The sequence below is a fragment of the Hippopotamus amphibius genome, chromosome X (assembly GCF_030028045.1).
Source record: "Hippopotamus amphibius kiboko isolate mHipAmp2 chromosome X, mHipAmp2.hap2, whole genome shotgun sequence".
Classification (NCBI taxonomy): domain Eukaryota; kingdom Metazoa; phylum Chordata; class Mammalia; order Artiodactyla; family Hippopotamidae; genus Hippopotamus; species Hippopotamus amphibius.
In genome coordinates this window covers 46,874,695-46,893,857 of record NC_080203.1, presented here as the reverse complement: position 1 = coordinate 46,893,857, position 19,163 = coordinate 46,874,695, and the positions used below count along the sequence as shown (strand labels likewise).

The window sequence follows — 19,163 nt, the reverse complement described above, 5'->3', positions numbered from 1 at the left end:
GAAGTGATTACAAAAGGGCATGAATACAGAGGTGTGGATCACTGAGTGCCCTCTTGGAGGCTGCCTACCCTTTCATTTGCCCATCTGTTATATATCACAAGAATTAGCCTCTTATCACAACATTGTAATTCAACTATACTTCAATAAAAAATAAATTAAAAAAAGAATTAGCCTCATATAATTTGAAAATAGTCTAGCCTTTTCAGGCAAGCTTTGATAATTTTTTTTGTCATACAGAATGTTTTTAATTATAATACTATTTTAATTTAAAAAATAATACAATTTACTATAAAATAAATAAGCAGCATATTGGATGGCATTGATCTCCCAGATACAATGGGAGAAGCTTTAGAGTAATTCCAGCTTTAACTACTGAAGTTTCCCTAATTTACTTAACCATCTCTAAACTTACTATGATCTGAACCAAATTATGGATTTAATAACATGTAATTTGAATAAATGTTAAAATTAAAGGAGACACAATTTAGAGTTCCGTTTGCTTTCCGCTTGCTTACTTTAGTTTTAAAAACAGTAATGTTCTACTCTCCAGACCATCTTTTCCAGAGGAAACACCTATTCTTCTGACTGAGCTCCTGTCTGCCTTCTTAAAAACTAGTCAGTTCACACTGTCTCCATACCCAGGTCCCTTGACCCCAGGAACAGGATTTCATTTCCTCCATCATCATCATCATCACCATCATCACCACCACCACCACCACCACCACCAAGATTGGCTGTTGAGGAGTGAGCGTCAGTGAGGGAGTGTAAAATGACCAGTCCATAAGCCCTGGTGGCCCATCATCTACATGTTAGGTCATTGAGTATATGCAATGTTTCTCAACCTTCTTTCATTATCATCCATTTTAGGGAGGCTTTTTAGACACTTTTCCTCCTAATCATTGCCCCATCCACAAAATGTGAAATTTTTAATACCAGAGATGTGGTGTATATCTGTTTATGTATCTTTATCTTTCTGAGAGCAACAAAACATAGTACTATCTAAAATCTCTTCACCTGTAAGAATCAATTTTCAGTTCCTTAGGGGTGATGTTGCTTCTGTTAAGAATGAACGGTATATTGTGATGTGGGCAAAAGTTGAACCCCCATTTTTGCCCCTAACTTCATGTATGATGCTGGAATACTTGCTTAGCCTCTGTAAGCCTGCCCTTGGTCATCTGTAAAGGAGACCCACAATGTCTCTCTTACAGAACTGTTATGAGGTGCAAATGAGAAATCCTGTACAGAGTGTACAACACGGAGCAGGACTTCAACAAATGTTAATCTTAGCCCACCTTTCTCCTCTCTCCCAGAGAAAAAATGACTTTGACCTAAACCAAACAGCATAACTGCCATGAAGACCACCTGGAAAGGTAGCATCAAGATGTAAACTGTGTAGAATGTGTAGAATGAAGTTTCAGGACCACTTTTGTTTTGCAGGATGACTTTTCTGAGGTATTTGTGGTAAAAGAAGATCATCAAACCATCTTTTGGTGTTCCTACATCATCCAGTCACATACTTATAGACAGTCTGTTAGTTTTCTGCCACATTAACTAACTGCTTAGCATGGCCTGTGATTGTACATGTTCAGCCTCTGAGGGCTAGCTCATCTCCAAGATCCCTAGGATAACTTCCTGGGTCTCTGTGTACAGATAATACTCCCCTACTATCTCTTCAGAGCAAACAAAATTCCTGACAGCAGGTACACACTCTGTTCCACCAAACTAGGCAGAGTTTCACCAATTGCCCGGATCCCAGCCTAGGTCTTCTATTTATTACGATTTCTCACGTGGTAGCCTGAAGAGCGATGGTGTTTTGCTTTCAAGCGAAAAGCCTGGGGGTGGAGGAGTGTGTAGAGGCATTTCCGGTGTGAGAGACTAGCCTGCGCCTCGCAGTTGCCATAGAAACCTGACGTCAACATGGCGCCCGTGACGACTTTTCTGCAGAGACAGACGTGGCCTGACGAGAAGAGTAGGTCCCGCCTTCAGGTGTTTGGGACTCAGCTAAGAGTATGAGTCCTGGCAGTGAGGGCTGAACAGCCCTGGGGTGTGGGGAGACAAAGGGATCCAAGTCGTGTCTTTCCTGCTTTGGGAATCGGTGTCCCGGCTGTCTGGTGAGGCAGATATGATGGGTCCTTGGGGTCCCTCCCGGCCCCAGTGAGTGTGGTGTCTTGCTCCAGGGGTGTCCTGCAGCTACTTTCCTTTTAAAAACAGGGGCGAGGGAGGATAAGGCAAGGTCTTGGGTAGTGAGAGAGAGAGAGAGAGAGAGAGCACGTCTGTGCGTGCGCGCGCGTGTGCTCGCGCCTATCCTAAATTCCTAGCACATATTAGGAACCAAATTGAGTTGTTTCTTTTTCGCAGCTTTCCTTGGCCAGCTTGGTTACCATGGTGGCTCAGTGACTGCTGTGGGATTTAGTGCAGTCAGGTCATCCAGTTTTGATTCTTGCCTGAGTAATTTGTTAACTATGATAGTTGTCAAGTGTTGCTTTTCTAATTCCCTCATACCTTCCAGATTTATTAGTTGGCATTTGAGTGCAGGGTAGAGCTTTTCCCTCCCCCGTATTTATGTATTTATTCATGTATTTATATCTGTATGACTCACAGATTACTACTTTGCTCAAAGGGTTGCCCTTTTTACATATGTTACTTATCATTATGTATTTTGATGCTCAAATTGTCACAGAATTGACCAGTGTTAGCCCCTTCAAGTTGGTTTCTATGTCCATTGGTGCCTCCCTAGAATTTTTTGATCATGTACATTGCTGTCAGAGCCTGACAAATCTCCCTGTCTGTAGAAAGGAAATAATGATACGTATCTCAGAGAATTGCTTTGAGGATTTGAAGAACAAAGGTCCAAAAATCACAACCTACAGTGTATAGTATCTAGTAGGCCCTCACCAAATTGTATTTCTCCATTCCAACATTACCTCCTTCATATTGTCAATGTGATGCCTCTGATATTACCATAGTAGCATGACCTCCAGAGAGAATACCTGGACATGTAAAACAAGCAGGGATAAGCATACGTGTCCATGATGTGAGAGCCTCAGTATCACTGCTGTGTGTGGAGGGTGCTGTGTGATGGAGCTGGGGAAGAGGAAAAGCATCACTGCACAGCTTCCAGTGAACTGAATGGGGACAGGCAAGCACATTCTCACCCCCTTCCCCTGCATTCTATGTGCTTTCCCTTCCTTTCACATTCCTCTCTATTCCATGTGCTGTCTTATCCTCTTACTCTTCCTTACAGTGGAACATCAGAAAAGGTGTGGACTCTGAGCCCCAGAAACAAGAGCACATAGAGAAGAACCAAGTGTGATATTGAATCTGCTAGACAGGTTCTTGGAGCAAGAGTGAAGAGATCAGGCCCCATCACCGGGACACTTTAGGTAAGTCACCACCGTTCCCTCCATTGTCTTCTGTACAACAGGATAACAGTACCCAGTGCTTCTGACCACCCAGGAGTATTGTGGAGTTTAGGTATGAGCCATGTGGGAAAGCAATCTGTGATTGTAGGAGGGAGAGAAGGACCAGTGCCCTTTCAAGTAATAACATTAATAGATACACCCTAGGTATAGAATTCTGCATGGTAGGCATCAGATTAATGCTACACAAATGTCAGCTGTTTAGCTCAGGATTTTTCCAAATGTGGTCCATGGACCACCTCTTCAAAACTGTCAGATGATGCTTGTTAAAATTGCAGATACCTGGGCTCACCCTAGGTCTGCTGAGTCCAAACCAGGGAGGTGGAGTGGGAGGTGTCTGCTTTTGAATAATTTCTTCTATTTATTATGGTACTCATCCAAGTTTGAAAAATACTACTATAGACTTGCAGCAATATCTTCTTAAAATTTTGAATCCTTTGATGTCTAATTTTGTTGTCATTTGTTCCTGACACTTAGCTTTAAATATCTGCTCCTGTGTCAACTAGGTTAACAATTCCTTGATTTAAGTAATATTTATTCAATGATGTATATGAGAGGCACTGAATGGGGCACTAGGGACACCACACAGAGAACAAGACAGGCAGGATCCCTGGAACTTTCATTCTAGTTTGGGAAAACTGGCAATAAGGAGGTAAATCAATAAATGGGGCAATTTCATATGGGGATTTGCGCTTTGAAGAAAACAAACATAAATAGAATAGAAAATAACTGGAACAGGGATTATTATACAATAGATGGGGTTGTTAGTGAATCTCTTTATAAGGAAGTGACATTTGAGCTGAGTCCTAAATGACAAGAGGAAACCAAGGTAGACCTTTGGGTATGTCACCCTGTGATGTGAGTTAAACCAGTTGTTCCAGGAGCAAAGGACAACCCCAAGTGGCAATTGTTTGGCAGACAAAGTGCAGACAGAAGCCACGTGGTGTGGCCTGTGTAAGGAGTTTGGAGTTTATTTTGAGGGTGAAGGGTTAGAGGGAGGGAGTGACATGCTCTGATTCATGTGCTCACAAGGTGACTCTGGCTGCTGTGTGGGGAATGGACTGGACAGGGACAGGATAGCTGTGAAGATAACCATTAGGAGAATTTGCAGGGTCCAGGGGACAGATGAGGGTGGATTGGCCCTGAGCTGCAGCGGTGTGCAGAAGACAGGTGGCCTGGACAGGGTGTGTTGGAGGTAGGGCAGGAGGGACCAGCAGTGGCTGTGCAAGGGGAGTATCTGAGGATAAGTCAGGATCCTGGATGGGGCCTCGGCTTTATGTTTGGCCACGTGCAGAAATGGTTGTGTGTTTCCAGAGATTAGTTGTTCCAAGTACTTTTGAGATGTTCTCAAAACATTAGGTCATGCAACAGTGGTTATAGTGAAATTTAGTGATTTAAATATGCATCAGTTGATGAATAGGATTCAGTTGTTAAATCATTAAGCTTTCTTAAAGACACATGCAAACTCAAACTGTCAAAATTATAAAAATCTCAACTTGTATTTCTAAAGTTCATTTAGCATTTATTGAATTGTTATTGTTTGTCTAGTACTATTTTAAGAGTTTTCATGTATTAATTAATTCTCAAAACAACCACCCATGAGGTACAGTTGATTGTTTTTACCATTTTACAGAAAAGGAAACTGAGAGACTTTCACTCTCCCACAATTACAGAGAATACAATATTCCAGTGTCTCTGCAGTTGAATTTTTAAAATAATGTGATTCTTGATCATTTATCCTTGTACAAACTAAAACACAAAGAAATATTTTTAAAACCTTTCTTCTATGGTCAGTACAGTAAGTCCCCTACATGCGAACAAGTTCCATTCCAAGAGTGCGTTCATAAGTCCAATTTGTTCATAAGCCCAACAAAGTTAGCCTAGGTAACCAACTAACACAATCAGGTGTATAATACTGTACTGTAATAGGTTTATAATACTTTTCACATAAGTAATACATAAAAAACAAACAAAACTTTAAAAAAATTTAACCTTACAGTACAGTACCTTGAAAAGTACAGTTGTACCGTACAACAGCTGGCATACAGGGGCTAGCATCGAGTAAACAGGCAAAAAGAGTTACTGACTGGAGGAGGGAGAGAAAGTGGGAGATGGTAGAGCTGGAGGATCATCAGCAATAGGAGACAGAAGGCAAGCAGCAATTTCACTGACGCCTGATGTTGATGGCACAGGTTCTGGTTCCTTGCTGGATTCAATTCTATCTACCCTTTTGAAAAAATGATCCAGTGATGTCTGGAAAGTAGCTCTTTTTTCCTCATCATAGATGACACGGTAGCACTGGATTGCATTCTGAACTGCTGCTGCAACCTTCGTGTGCCAGTCTACATTTGGGTCCTGTGCCTCAAAAACTGACAGTGCCTCCTCAAATAAAGAAAATCCCCTTGCCATTTCTTGCGTCATGAATCTCTTCAGTTCTTCACTTACTTCTTCTTCCTCTTGTCTTTCTTTGTCCTTTCTCTGGGCCTCCAATTCCATGAGGTCTTCATTAGTAAGCTCCTCATGTTACACAGCAACAGTACTGTACAGTAAAGTACACAAAAGCACAACCACTTGTAGAGGATGCACACACGTGACAATGTACGCCAGGCACGTGAATTTACATGATTGGACATGTGAACACACGTTTGCATCTTTGAAAGTTTGCAACTTGAAGGTTCGTATGTACTGTACTATATAACCCTGGTTTTGCATATGAGACAATTGAGTGACTGTAGGGTGAAATAAAATTATTCAAACTTGCACAGTTTGTAAGTGGCAGAACTAGTGGTACGACTCTCTCTGGAACCCACACTGTGAAACAGTACACTTAGGAAGAAGGAAAAAGACCTTTCTTGAACTATCTCAGCCCATGGTGGTTGAGGTTAGGCCAGGGTCCTATCTCTTTGGAAATTATGCTTCAGGAGTTACTATGTCATGTACTAGAGTTTTAAGAAAAACAAAAAGGGAATAATTATAAAAACAAATGCATTGTGTGGATATTTCACAATATCTTTATTTGTTATGGAGATTTGGGTATTTTCCAGTTTTTAGACTTATTGAATAACAGGGCTATGAACTTTCTTGAATGGACATTTTCTTTTCATTTCTTGGGTATGTACCTGAGTGGCATTTCTGAGTCAAAGGGTATATATATGTTCACTTCAGTAGATATTTCCAGTGAGTTTTTCAAAGTACTTGTTCCAATCTATATTTCCCCCACAGCAGGATATAAGCGTTCCATTTGCTCCACATCCTTGCCAACACTTCGTATTTTCCTCCTTTTTTATTCTTGTTCTTCTACTGCGTGTGCGATAGTAGCTCATGTGATTTTAATTTTAAGTTCTGTGAAATGTCTCTTTTTATCTAAAGAATGTCTACCCTCTTTTTTTTTTTAACCTTCCAGTTTATTTGCTTAAGAAACTATAACTTTTGTCCTGTGGAGTTTGCTGTTTGGATTTTGCTGATTTTATCCCTATTGTGTTATTTATTATGTTCCACTGACCCCCCTCCTATTTCCTTTAAATTGAGAAGTAGATTTATAGGCCTGATCAGATTTAGGTTTTTTGGGAAGAGTACCTCAGATGTGGTGCTGTACTTCCTGTCATCTTACATCTGGGGGCTCATCTTGTCTGGTTGTCTCTCCTTCTGTGTTGTTAAGATTCATCATTGGGTCTTAGGTGTTGTCAGCCTGATCCATCTGTTTTCAGATTTTGCATCTGCTTTTCATCACATATATTTTGCAGCTTCTGAAGATCATTGCCTAGATCTGCATTTCATTAAAGGTTTCAGAAAGGTGATGTTTTAATTCTATACTTTTGTCTGCATTTATTAGCTGGAATTCTTCTATAAAGTAACTATGAGGTTGCACTGAGGTATGGTACACACAGGTAGGAGGAATGTATGTATAATTCTTTTGCATTATTTCCACTTTTCAATTCTTTCCCTGGGATCCATCAAAGGTGAGCAGTGAGTTTGTTTGTTCATTCGTTCATTTGTTTTAAGTGATATAATGATCTCATAGATGCTTATATATTTGATGTGGTTTAACCCATTGTAGTCATTAATCATTTTGATGTTCAAGTTGTTTTCTTTGTCCAGTGGGGGCCCCTTTAGGTTGGCTTGGGTCTTTTTGATGTGCTTTCTGGTATGAGAGTTTGGTCTAGACTTGCCTGGTATATTCCCTACCCAGACCTAAAAGGAAGCCCGATTCCTTTTAGTGGGAAATGTTTTCAGATGATTCAATGTGGGGACTAGAATTGGGTATTGCTACTGGGTTGGTCATTGTTTCTTGACCTTTTCAGTGCATGGAACCTGTAAACATTTATTATGTTTTTAAGAGAATACACATCATTGCCTTGTATCATGGCCTGCTCCTCTATCTGCTCATAGATAATTATTTTTGTCTGTTGTTTTAACTTTCCATATTTTAAATATGCAAACAAATGAAATATGTGTATTAGTTTCCTTCCCCATCCATATGTAGAAAGTGGCACATTCTTCACCAGCACTGTCCAATAGAAATTTCTGCAGAAGTGAAAATGTCCTGTGTCTGCACTAACACTGTAGCCACTAGCGACAAGTGGCCGCTGAACACCTAAAATGTGGCCAGTAACAACTGAATGACTGAATTCTTAATTTCATTTATATTTTTAAAAAATTAAATTTATGTAGCTGTTGTGGCTAGTGGCTACCATATTGGACAGCAGCAGCTCTATACATTTTTTATGCACCTTGCTTTCTTCACTTAACAATATATCCTGGTGATCACTCCATAACAGTCTAGAGAGGGAATCCTCATTTGCTTTTTATGGCTGCATAGTACTCTCTGATGTAGATGTGCTTTAGATCACTCAACCACCCCACTATTGGTGGACATTTGTCTTGTTGCTAATCTTCTGTTGTTATGGATTCTTCTGTGAGAAATGGCTTTGTTCTTATTATGACTTTGTATTTTTGCATTGTTTTGGGGGGATAAATTCTTAAAAGAGAGATTACTTGTTCCAAGAGTGAATACCTACGTAATTTTACTAGATAGTATCAAATCCCCTCTATAGGGCAGTATCATTTTATATTACCACCAGCAATATATGAGAATGTCTGTTTCTTCACCGACTTCTGATTGGTGAGAGGTATCGCATTATAGTCATTTTTTTTTGCATTACTTATCATGAGTTAGGTTGATCATTTTTCTTGTGTTTAAAGACCTTTTTTTACTCTTTCATCTACATCTTTTTGGTGAAATACCTGCTTGTATCCGTTGCCCCTTTTTTTCTCTCATGTTGTTTTTTGCCTTCACTTTTTCATAAGACATACATATTAGGGATGTAACTGTTTGTTATCTAAATTATAAATATTTTTCCCAGTTTTTAATTTTTAATTTTACTTTGCTTATGGTTTCTTTTTTAACCTTTCAATTTTTAATGAAAACACAAGTCATGCATATCACTCTTTCCCCTTATTACTTCTGGAATGTACATCATAGTTAAACAAATTTTCTCTACTACCAGGTCATAGAAGAATTTCTCTGAGGGTGTACTTTAATAGGCAGGATATAGAGGAAAGAATTTGAATCATATTGGGGTGTTGGACTTAAGAGGAATGCTGAGGGGAAGTGTCCATCATGTGAGAAGTCTACAAAAACCATTCCACTAAATCAGAAGATTTAGATGTTTAGATCAGGGCCCCAGTCCTATGCTTGTATTTGAGAACTTGGTCTCTACCCTTTTCCGTCTCCGGTGGAACTTGGTCCAGGCCTGCTTACTAGTAGAGAAGCTCTTACTTGAAGCAGAAACTCCATGTCACCTCACATGAACCTCTCAGATGACTAAATGGAAGGGACCACCCTCCTAGGGATAAGGCAGACACGAAACCAGTTCTGAAATCAACCACCAGACCTAGCCAAGGAGTAAAGAGAAAGTAAAACCCACGAGGAGAACCAAGACTGAAATCACACAAGGGTCACTGCGTCCTTCACTCTGTATCTGAGAGTGAGTTCCTGTCAGCAGGTAGTAGCCCCTTAGTACTATGCAAAAGGACAGACATGAGGATTATAAAATGCCTCAGTTTCCCAAGGTGGCAAACTTTCCCCATTCAACTGCATCATTTCCTGTTAGATGTTGGGTTTCCAGGACTCAGGCTGAAGCTTGGACTGCATTTGCTTGGAATAGAGTCTGTATCAGGTGGGCACTAACATCCATCTTGCTCCCTGTGGGCATTTCTAGTTATGCAGGTATAGATATCAAGAGAGGGAAGGTGTGGGATGCAGATGTGGAACCAGACTGACAGTGCCTGGCACACAGTAGACAATGCACATTAATAAATAAGAAGAGATGTCAATGCAGATGTAGATGTAGGAAACAAACTAAGTATACGTCCTCTCAGTCTTTTAAATACATATAAATTTTTCAAAGAGAGTTGGAACTACACTGTACTTATTTAGTTATCTACTTCTCAGAAGCTATTTTGTTTCTATTTCCAAAAATTATGCATTTGGGGGGAAAATAATCCATAGAAAATGGAGAAAGATGCCACCTGATGATGTGTGTCAGAATTGCAGGTATGAAAGTCACCTAAGGGGCTTGGCAAAAGATGAGGTTATGGAAGGGGGATTGAGGGAGATGAATGAATTCCATTGTATAGGCCAAAGCTTTCTGGAACTTTCCACATACTGGTGGTGATCCCTCTATATTTGTGCCCATCCTGGGATTTTCAAGCCCTAAGGCTAGAAGTCCTGTCCCATATGAACTAAATGGAAAACTGCACGATTTGGTATATGAGAAATTGGTATGAAGTTTGAGACATAGAAATACACAAATAGAGAGAAGCAGTGTCAAATAAATTGTTATAATCTGCTTCTTTTACTCATAAAACAGTATACTATGAACATTTCCAAAGCAATAACTATATGAGCGTGATATTTATAACCAGATCATAATTGTTATGTTTTTAACATTTTATACAATAAATGTTCCATATTTAAAACACTATGGAAATGCAAATTTATAAAATGAAAGTATCCTCTCTCCCATCGACCCACGCACATTGAATTATTATCAACGAAATCTTTTTAATGTGTTTTAACACAACAGTACATGCAGATGTTTCTAAATCAATAAATGGATCTCTGCACTATCATTTTGTGGCTTGGTTTGTAAGTTTTCCTATTTTACAAAACTTTATCTCAATAACTTTTTCAAATTATGAGTTAATACTTTTTGTTTTTTACCAAGCATTGAACAATATAGAAATGTATATTAAGAAACTGAAATTATACCATCTCTCCCTTCTGCCTCCATCTTCTGCTCATCTTTTAATTTATTGGTGCCTGCTCTCCAGATTTTTCTCTGTATGTGATGCACTAACATATTTGATGACACGCACATACCCATATTGATGTGTAATCTTTTGCAGAAATGGGATCATATTCTACATATTTTATGACTTCCCTATTTCATTTAATAGAATTTATTTTTGTTTCATTTGTTTATTTGACATGGAATATTTCTGAGTATTTATTGGGAATTTATATTGCTTTTTATGCACATTATCACTTATTGTCATTGACCTATCTTTATCGTTTGCGTATTTTGCACTTCAAGGATATAAACCTTATGTCTGAATATAAGTGGTAAATAATTTTCCCAACTTTTCACACACATTTTGATTTTTAATTTTTGGTATTCACATGGTATTTTATATTTTATAGTGATTTTCATGATTTAAAGAGTGCTTCACTCCATTGTTTGAAAAAGTATAACCGAATAGTAATGCTTTGAGTCTGAATGATAGCTACAGGGCAGAGGGGGAAAAAGCTTTGTCTTTTTGTCATTTTGGGTTTTGATTCCTGGAGCAGTAATTTATAAGGTTGTTTCCATAGGTCAGGTTGCTTAACTTTTAACTTCTGTTCCCTTAAATGATTATTTGGGATAATTATTCATCTTAAATAGAGTTGTTAGCATTAAATGAGATAAAATGTAAAACACCTTTCATATAGTAGTTGTGTACATGTTAATATCCTACCATTCAAGTTCTCTTTCCAAAGGGCAACATCTTATGCTGCTTCCTGGGTCCAGTTGAGCACCTCAGCAATCAGCTAGTCATTGTGACCCCCACACTCTTGGCCCACAGAGTAGGATTTCATCCCCACCATCATCTTCATGTCCAACAGGGAACATGATACAGACCAGATTCCACATCAGGCGAGTTTTCCATTATCAGTCTTTAAGCCCTGGAATTCTATCATCTAAACAGGAGGCTGCTAGTTGATTTGTGTAGAGGGCAAAGGGTAGACATTTGACCCTGGGAAATTTGCATATCTCTGAATCTGAGGTTGGCCATCTGTAAAATGGGACTAAGGCTGCCTATTTACAGACTTGTAAGCAGAAAAGAGAAAAAAAAAGACACCTCAAAGAATGTCTGGCATGTAGCAGGTCTTTGAAATATATTACTCCCAGCTCACCCTGCCTCCTCTGTCCCATAAAAAGAAGATTTGAATCGGCATCTGGAATTGTAGCAGCAAGAAGTGAACTTTGGTCCCATCTCATCATTTTTTTTTTCCACGTGCTTTCCTGTCTCCTTATTTTCCTTCTAGTTTGGTATGAGTGAAGAAATTTCTTATTGAGCCCCAGGAAGAAGAAGTAGTGCAGAAGAGAAAGAATAATAATGTGTCAGCTAGACAGATGAGAATCATCAAACATGTGTCCCAGTAGCCAGACCTATCAGCAGAACACAGGACCTTGGGTGAGTCCCTTCCCCTGTGCTAGCCTCAGGCCTGATATAGAAGGGCACTAAATATAGAAACAATGGTTAGGGGCATGGGCTTTGGAGTCAGAAGGACTGGGATTTGACACTGGGACTCATTACTTGTTGGTTGCATGATCTTAAGCAAGCAATTTATCTATTATGTGCTCTATGATCATTGTTGTCTCTTATTATTGCTTATTATTATTGTTCTTATTATTATTATATTATTCCTACCACCCATCCAAAGGGTGAATGATAGGAGTGAAGATTATACTGCCTGGCATTACAGTGTTCCACAGAACTATGATTTTATAACTGTTGGGTGGCGTGATTGACACACAGATAAAAGGAGGTCTTTAGAAAGCTCATGAGCAGACCCAGACAAGTAACATTATTTAAAATGCTACAGATATGGCATTTCCAATCAGGTATATTGTTCAAGAGTTGCAGCTGGGTCAACTGGTAAAGGCTTCATTAAAAATCATAGTTACATCTCATCTTACACCTTGTCATTTAATCAGAATACTTTCTCCACATGCTAGTACTCGACAAGAATTAAGATAAAAGCAAAACCAAAATAACAACCAAAAAAGGATACTGAACTGTATATAGAGTAAGATAATAGTTATAAGAAGAGTGTGTATAATACATGTATATTACGTTTGCATATGTCCATGCAGAGGAAAATAATGGAACGAAATAGCATAGTGTGAATTTCAGTGATGATGGGATTGCTAGGTATTGATATTTCTTAACACTGCACTTGACTCAAAATATTACACATTTGCTAAGTGGAGTATGTATTATATTTATGATTAAAAAAACTGTGCCCCCTAAAAGTGCTACTACTTATGAAGGATTTCAGATGAAAAGCATAGAGCTATAAAATCAATCCAGACTAAGAATTTTACTCCTGCCTGATTGTATCCCCTTCCTTCTCCCCTAGAGATAATTACTATCCAGAAAGGGATAATTATTATTTTCATGCATTGCTATATCTTTTTATTCCATATAAGAACTTTCCTAAACAAATTGTAATATTTTTCTGCACATTGGCGCTACACACACACACACAAAGTGTGTTCTTATCATCCAGGTTGCTCATTTGTTTAATATATAACATGCATGCACGCACACTCACATATACACATATGTGTATGTGTATGTATATATAGGTATATATTTATATGCGTGTTTCTGTGTCTGTCTCCTGGTCCTTACACTCAAAGGAGTGACGTGAGGAGTTCAAGGGAAAAATTTCATCAAGATCCCAGCACAGTATTTGGCACATTGTCCACAACACCAATGTTTGCTTCCTTATTATCCTAACTTCCGATCTTTAATAAGGATGTTGTTTATTAACCTCAATAGCATTACTACATTTGAGTGAGTATTTGAGGCTGTCAGAATAGGAAGGAAACCACACACTTAACTATATTACATAGGAATTTCAGTGCCATCTCTGTGATATAATGGAGTTGGGCTGGGAAAAAATCCTCATCCTTTCCAGCAAATAATAGTGCTTTTCCCATCCTCCCTTGGTGCTCTCTGTTCACATCAGGCATGCAGATGACCTGAGGGTCTACTTGAAGTTCTAGGAAGAGGTGACTGGGGGTTTGCAGGGAAGGACACTGGGGCAAGAATCAGGATCACTTTCTGGGTCCCAGAGCCTGAAGCCACCCAGGGTGAGTTCCTTCCCCTACTGTGGCCTGCATACAGGTGTTATGAAGCATGTGTCACTATTCATACCTCCAGTGACTCAGGGGCTACAAAGGTCATGTTTATGGTTTCACATATTCTTGTTCTTTGCTGTATTATGGTCACCTCTGTAGAACCCCCTTAATTTATAATGAGGAAGTTGTCAGAGACTCCTCAAAGAGGAGCTGGGTCTGGGACAGTGGGCAGGACTTAAGAGGGCTGGATGGGAGAAAGGGGGCAGGAAGTCCATCCCGAGTGGAGTGAAAAGTGGGGGCTCCCAAGTGAGCAGACAAGGCTCAGAAGTAACTGATGGGATAATCCAGGGGCCTGAGGCCGTCCAGGTATAGGACTGATTGGGGAAGGAACACATTTGCTTCCATGGGACACTGCATAGCCCCTTTGTACATTGAAATGGCATAGCGATGGTAAGGAGGAAAGTGCCCTGCATGTCTGTCGCTGGTCCACGGGGGTAGAGAAGAACGAGGAGCGCTGACAGTAGGGAAGCTGAGTTGATGCTCAGTTCCCTAAACCTCCATTAAAGTAGGAAGCAGACAGCAAGGGGAAGGATTTGCAGCTAATGGATCCCCCACGCCGTCTGGAAACCATGCACACTCTTTAGTTTCTCTCTGACCCCAGGTCCCATGGACTCCATCTGCCAGCAAGGTTCTGCCTGCCTCCTAGAGTCACATTCTTAACCAGAACACTCTGTCCACCTGTTAGCTCTTCCGACGCTCTCATTTGTTTCATCTCTGCATCGTCCCTGAGATCACTCAGGCTTTTCGCCTCTGTTTTTGCCTCAGCTGCTTTCATCAGCTCAGTAAGGTATATCACAACACAGCACTGCTCTGACAAGTTTAGGCTTTTTAAAAAGAAACACACTTTTCTTGTGCACTTATCATTTCTGTGCAGTTAAGATCTGACCCCTGCTCCAAACAGATCTGTCTTTTTTGATAAAACCCCTCCCCCCTTACTCTTGGCTAACTCTGTGTTGTTGTAGACACATGAGCTCAGCATATTTAAATGTGCCATCATCCATACTTCCTGACCTTTTTCAGCTCTGTTCAGTAGAATCTCTGCACAGGATTTCTCTTGGGATATAATGGTTTGTTTCTGGATTTAAACTGTGTCACCTGCACAAGTTCTTTCATACACAGTTGGTCCTATCACTTTGGATCCTTTTTGGAGAGCTTCAGTAGTTTACCATGTGGGCCCACAATGCCCCTTTCCTTGTCTCTAAATTCACCTCTCTGCCAACGTGCTGAAGGTAGGAATTAATGAAGAGGCAGGGTACAATTCTTAGACTGCCTTGATTCCCTTGACATTGGAATAGAAGCATTTAATAACCGGGGAATGGATATTACAGAATGCAGTTAGTGGTGTTGGAACAGATTTGAAACATCTGAAAAGCACTGCATTCCAATAGAGATATTCTGTAAGGGCAGAGGAAAGAACGTGATACCAAAGTATGTGAGTGTTCATGGGGATGATGTAGAGATCTTAATTATCATTTAGAATCTGAGGAATATCTGTGCACTTTTCCTAGGATATCATATCATTCATTCACTGATTCATATCTACATGGGTAATAGGTAGCTCAAACAGTGGTGAGTACCTGCATGCCCGACTTTTTCCATTGTGTGGTCAGTGAAGTTCCTTTATTATCCACCTTTTGTAGTAGAATAGTCTTCAGTATTTCCTCTACATTCATTGAGAACCACATCATAATACTTTTCGCTTCAACCATTCAACAGAATTTTAGAAATTTCAAGAGGAGAAGGAAAAGCTACTATGTTTATCTATATTTTTGCTCTTTCCTTACTGGCTTTCCAAGAGCACTTCTATTATCAATTCCTTTCTGTCTTAAGAACTTCCTTTAGCCATTCTTTTAGTTTACATCTGCTGGTGATAAATTCTCTTCATTTTCCTTCATCTGACAGTGTCTTCTATACCCCTCCTTTCCTGAAAGATAACATAACCACCAGATATAGAATTTTAGGTTAACTGTTCTTTTCTTTCAGCACTTGAAAAATGTTGTGCCACTTCCTTCTATACTCTGTGGTTTCTGATGAGAAACTTGCTGTTATTTGAATTGCTTTTTTCTTATAGGTAATGCATCATTTCTCTTTCCCTGCTTTCAAAACTTGGGGGGTTTGTCTTTAATATTTTGTGAAGTTTGATCATGATGTGTGTTTTCATGAATTTCTTTAGAATAATTCTTTTTGGGGTTCACTCAGCTTCTTGAACCTCTAGGCTTATGTCTTTTGCTCAGTTTGAAGTTTGTTAGCCATTATTTCTTCAAACACTTTTTCTCCGATGAACTTTTTATCCTCTCCTTCCAAGAAAAAAATGACATGAGTATCACATCTTCTGTTAATTGTTCCACAGGTCCCTGAGGTATTGTTCTATATTTTTAGTATATTTTTCTCTGTTGTTAAAATTGGGTTATTTCTGTTGTTCTACCTTCATGTTAACTTTCCTCTTTCCTCTCCATTCTGCTGTTACATCCATCCATTGAGTTTATAACGCAGTATGTTTCAATTCTAAAATTTCCATTTGGTTCTTCTGTGTATCTTCCATTTTTTTGCTGAGTCTTTCTATATTTTTCATTTGTTTCAAGCGTGTTTGTATTTACTCATTGAAACATTTTTTGAAACATTTTTATGATGACAACTTTAAAATTCATGTTAGAAAATTCCAATATCTATTATTATCTTGGTGTTGGTGTCTGTTGATTATCTTTTTTCACTCAATTAAGATTATTTTTATTTATTTTTGGATAGAAGAGAGTTTTGATTATATCCAAGACATTTTGGGTATCATGCTATGAGACTCTGTGTCTTATTTAAATCATCTGTTTTAGCAAGGCTTCAGTGACACTATGCCAGTGGGGGAAAGGGGTCACAGCCTCATAGCAGCCAGGTGGGGATGAAAGTCCAGGTTCACCACTCAGCCCTCTCTGACTCAGGAGTTGGAGGGTAGAGTGGGAGGGGAAGGGGTGCCTCATTAGTGCTTGGTAGAGGCAGGATTTCAGGCTCCGCACCAGGCCCCCACCTACACTATCCTGGCTGGGAGAGGAAGCACACCTCATTGCTGTTCCCCAGGTGGCCTCCACTGACACCACGCCAAGGGGAGGGGGTGTTCATTACTGCCAGGTGGGGATAAAAGTCCAGGTTCCCCACTCAGCCTCTGCTAACATGGGGGATGGGGCAGGCATTGGGGTGGAAGGGAAGTGGCAACTTGTTACTGCTTATTGGAAGAAGGATTTCACTCCCTACCAGGTCTCCTCCGACACCACCCAGGTAGGCGTTGGAAGGCACCTCCTCTTACCTGCGTTCCTTGTGTCCTCTGTGAACACTGTGGAGGGTAGGAGGCCTCTTTATCATTTGATCATCATGAACATTCCATTCAGCTTCTTGTGACACCAGCCCAGAGAGGGGAAGGGTGCCTGGCCTTCCACCAGAGAGGAGAAGGGGAGCCTAATTTTCACTGGGTGAGGGTGGAAGTCAGGCTCCCTGCATGGTTTCCACCAACACCATGGGTAGGGTGTGTGCTTATTTCCACCAGGTGGGAATGAAAGTCCCTCTTTCTCATGGGGTCTTCTCTGATACCACCTCAAAGAGTGGGGAGAGGTACCTGTTTACAGTCAAGTTAGTGTGGAGTCCACAATTCCCACTCAGTCTTTGCTGCCATGGTGAGGGCACAGCAGTGTTTCAGTCTGTGATGTTAGGGCAGTTGTTTCCTAAAAGCTTTGTTTCTTGCTAGGCTCCTCCTTTTTCTGGTTGTGTGTGTAGATACAGCAGGCTTTTCTTGGAGCTCTTTTTTTCTTTTACTGTTGGTGTTTTAGGGTCTCCTTTTTCTCCAGCACCCTGTCTGGCATGTAGGAGGCAAAAATAAAGCCAGGGAATTCACTGCCTTGTTACTTGGATCTCAAAGTCCCAAGCCAGTCTGCCTTTTTTCTTTCCACTTTTCAGAGGCTTCTTATATTTGTTTTGCCTAGAATATCCAGGATTTTTAGCTGTATCTAGCCAAAGTAATAGGAAGAAGTATGTCTATTAAATCATGTCCCCCGAACAAAGTCCTTTCCTTTTATTTTCTAATATAAGTAAAAGTGTATATACAGTTGACCTTTGAACAAAACAGATTTGTCCACTTATACATGGATTTTTTTCAATAGTAAATACTGCAGTACTACTTGATCCAAAGTTGGTTGAACCACAGATACAGAACCACAGATACAGAGGACCCATGGATACAGAGGAACTGAGTATATGGAGGGCCAACTATGAGTTATATGTAGGTTTATGACTGTGTAGAGGGTCAGTGCTCCTGGCCCCTGTGTTGTTCAAGGGTCAACTGTATTTGCATTCCCCCAGTTCTTAGATTAAAAAATACCATTCTATATACCTTTGTGTATATTGACTTTTTCCTCTTAGCAGTATATCCCGAAAGTCCCACCATAGCTTTATGTGGAGATATTCACAATTCTTCTTTGAGCTTACTTGGTATGTACTGTGGTTGTGTGATAGTTAGTTCATCCAGCACACAATTGACGGATATTTAAGTTGCTTCCATTTTTTCTTATACAAATAGTGCCTCGATGAATATCTGTATTTATATTTATTGTCTTTTTGTGTCATTACCCATCTATCTTTAGTATATAGATATAATGTTTCTGGAAATGGGATTTCTTAGTCAAAGCATAAGAACATATATAATTTTGCTAGGTATAATCAAGTTCCCCTTTATATGGTTGCATTACTTTCCTATAGCTACTGTAACAAATAACCACAAGCCTCATATGTATAAAAATCAGAAATTAATTCACTCACTGTTTTAGAGGTCAGAAGTACAAAATTAGTTTCACTGGGCCAAACTCAAGGTGTCAGCAGCATGGCACTCCTTCTGGTGGCTCTAGAGGAGAATCTGTCCCTTGCCTCTTCAAGTTTCTCTTGGCTGCTGTCATTCCTTGGCTTGTGCCTGCATCACTCCAGCCTCTGCATCCCTGTTCACATTGCCTTCCTCCTTTTGTGTCTGTGTCAACTCTCCCTCTGCCTCTCTGTTTTAAGGACACTTGTGATTGCCTTTAGGGCCTGGATAATCAGGATAATCTTTCCATTTAAAAATCCTTAACTTCATCACATTTGCAAAGACCCTTTTTCCAAATATAGTAGGATTTATAGGTTCCAGATATTGTGATCTAATATCTTTGGGAAGAAATATTAAGCCTACTACAATAACTGTAACCTTTTGCATTCCTGTGAGCAGTATGTGAAAGGAGATGTTTTTTTTACATCCTCATCAAAT

At 39.8% G+C, this 19,163-nt stretch overlaps 1 protein-coding gene across 2 annotated transcripts in view; it reads left to right on the top strand.

Moving 5' to 3' along the window:
- Positions 1-1,899: 1,899 nt before the first annotated feature.
- The window catches only part of ZMAT1 (zinc finger matrin-type 1), a 161,805-nt gene continuing 144,541 nt past the window's right edge, over positions 1,900-19,163 (top strand). The window contains exons 1-2 of one of the 2 annotated variants that reach the window (XM_057719166.1): positions 1,900-1,969; positions 3,245-3,383. The gene's annotated coding sequence lies outside the window, so the exon portion shown is untranslated. The other variant, XM_057719167.1, reaches the window with a different exon arrangement.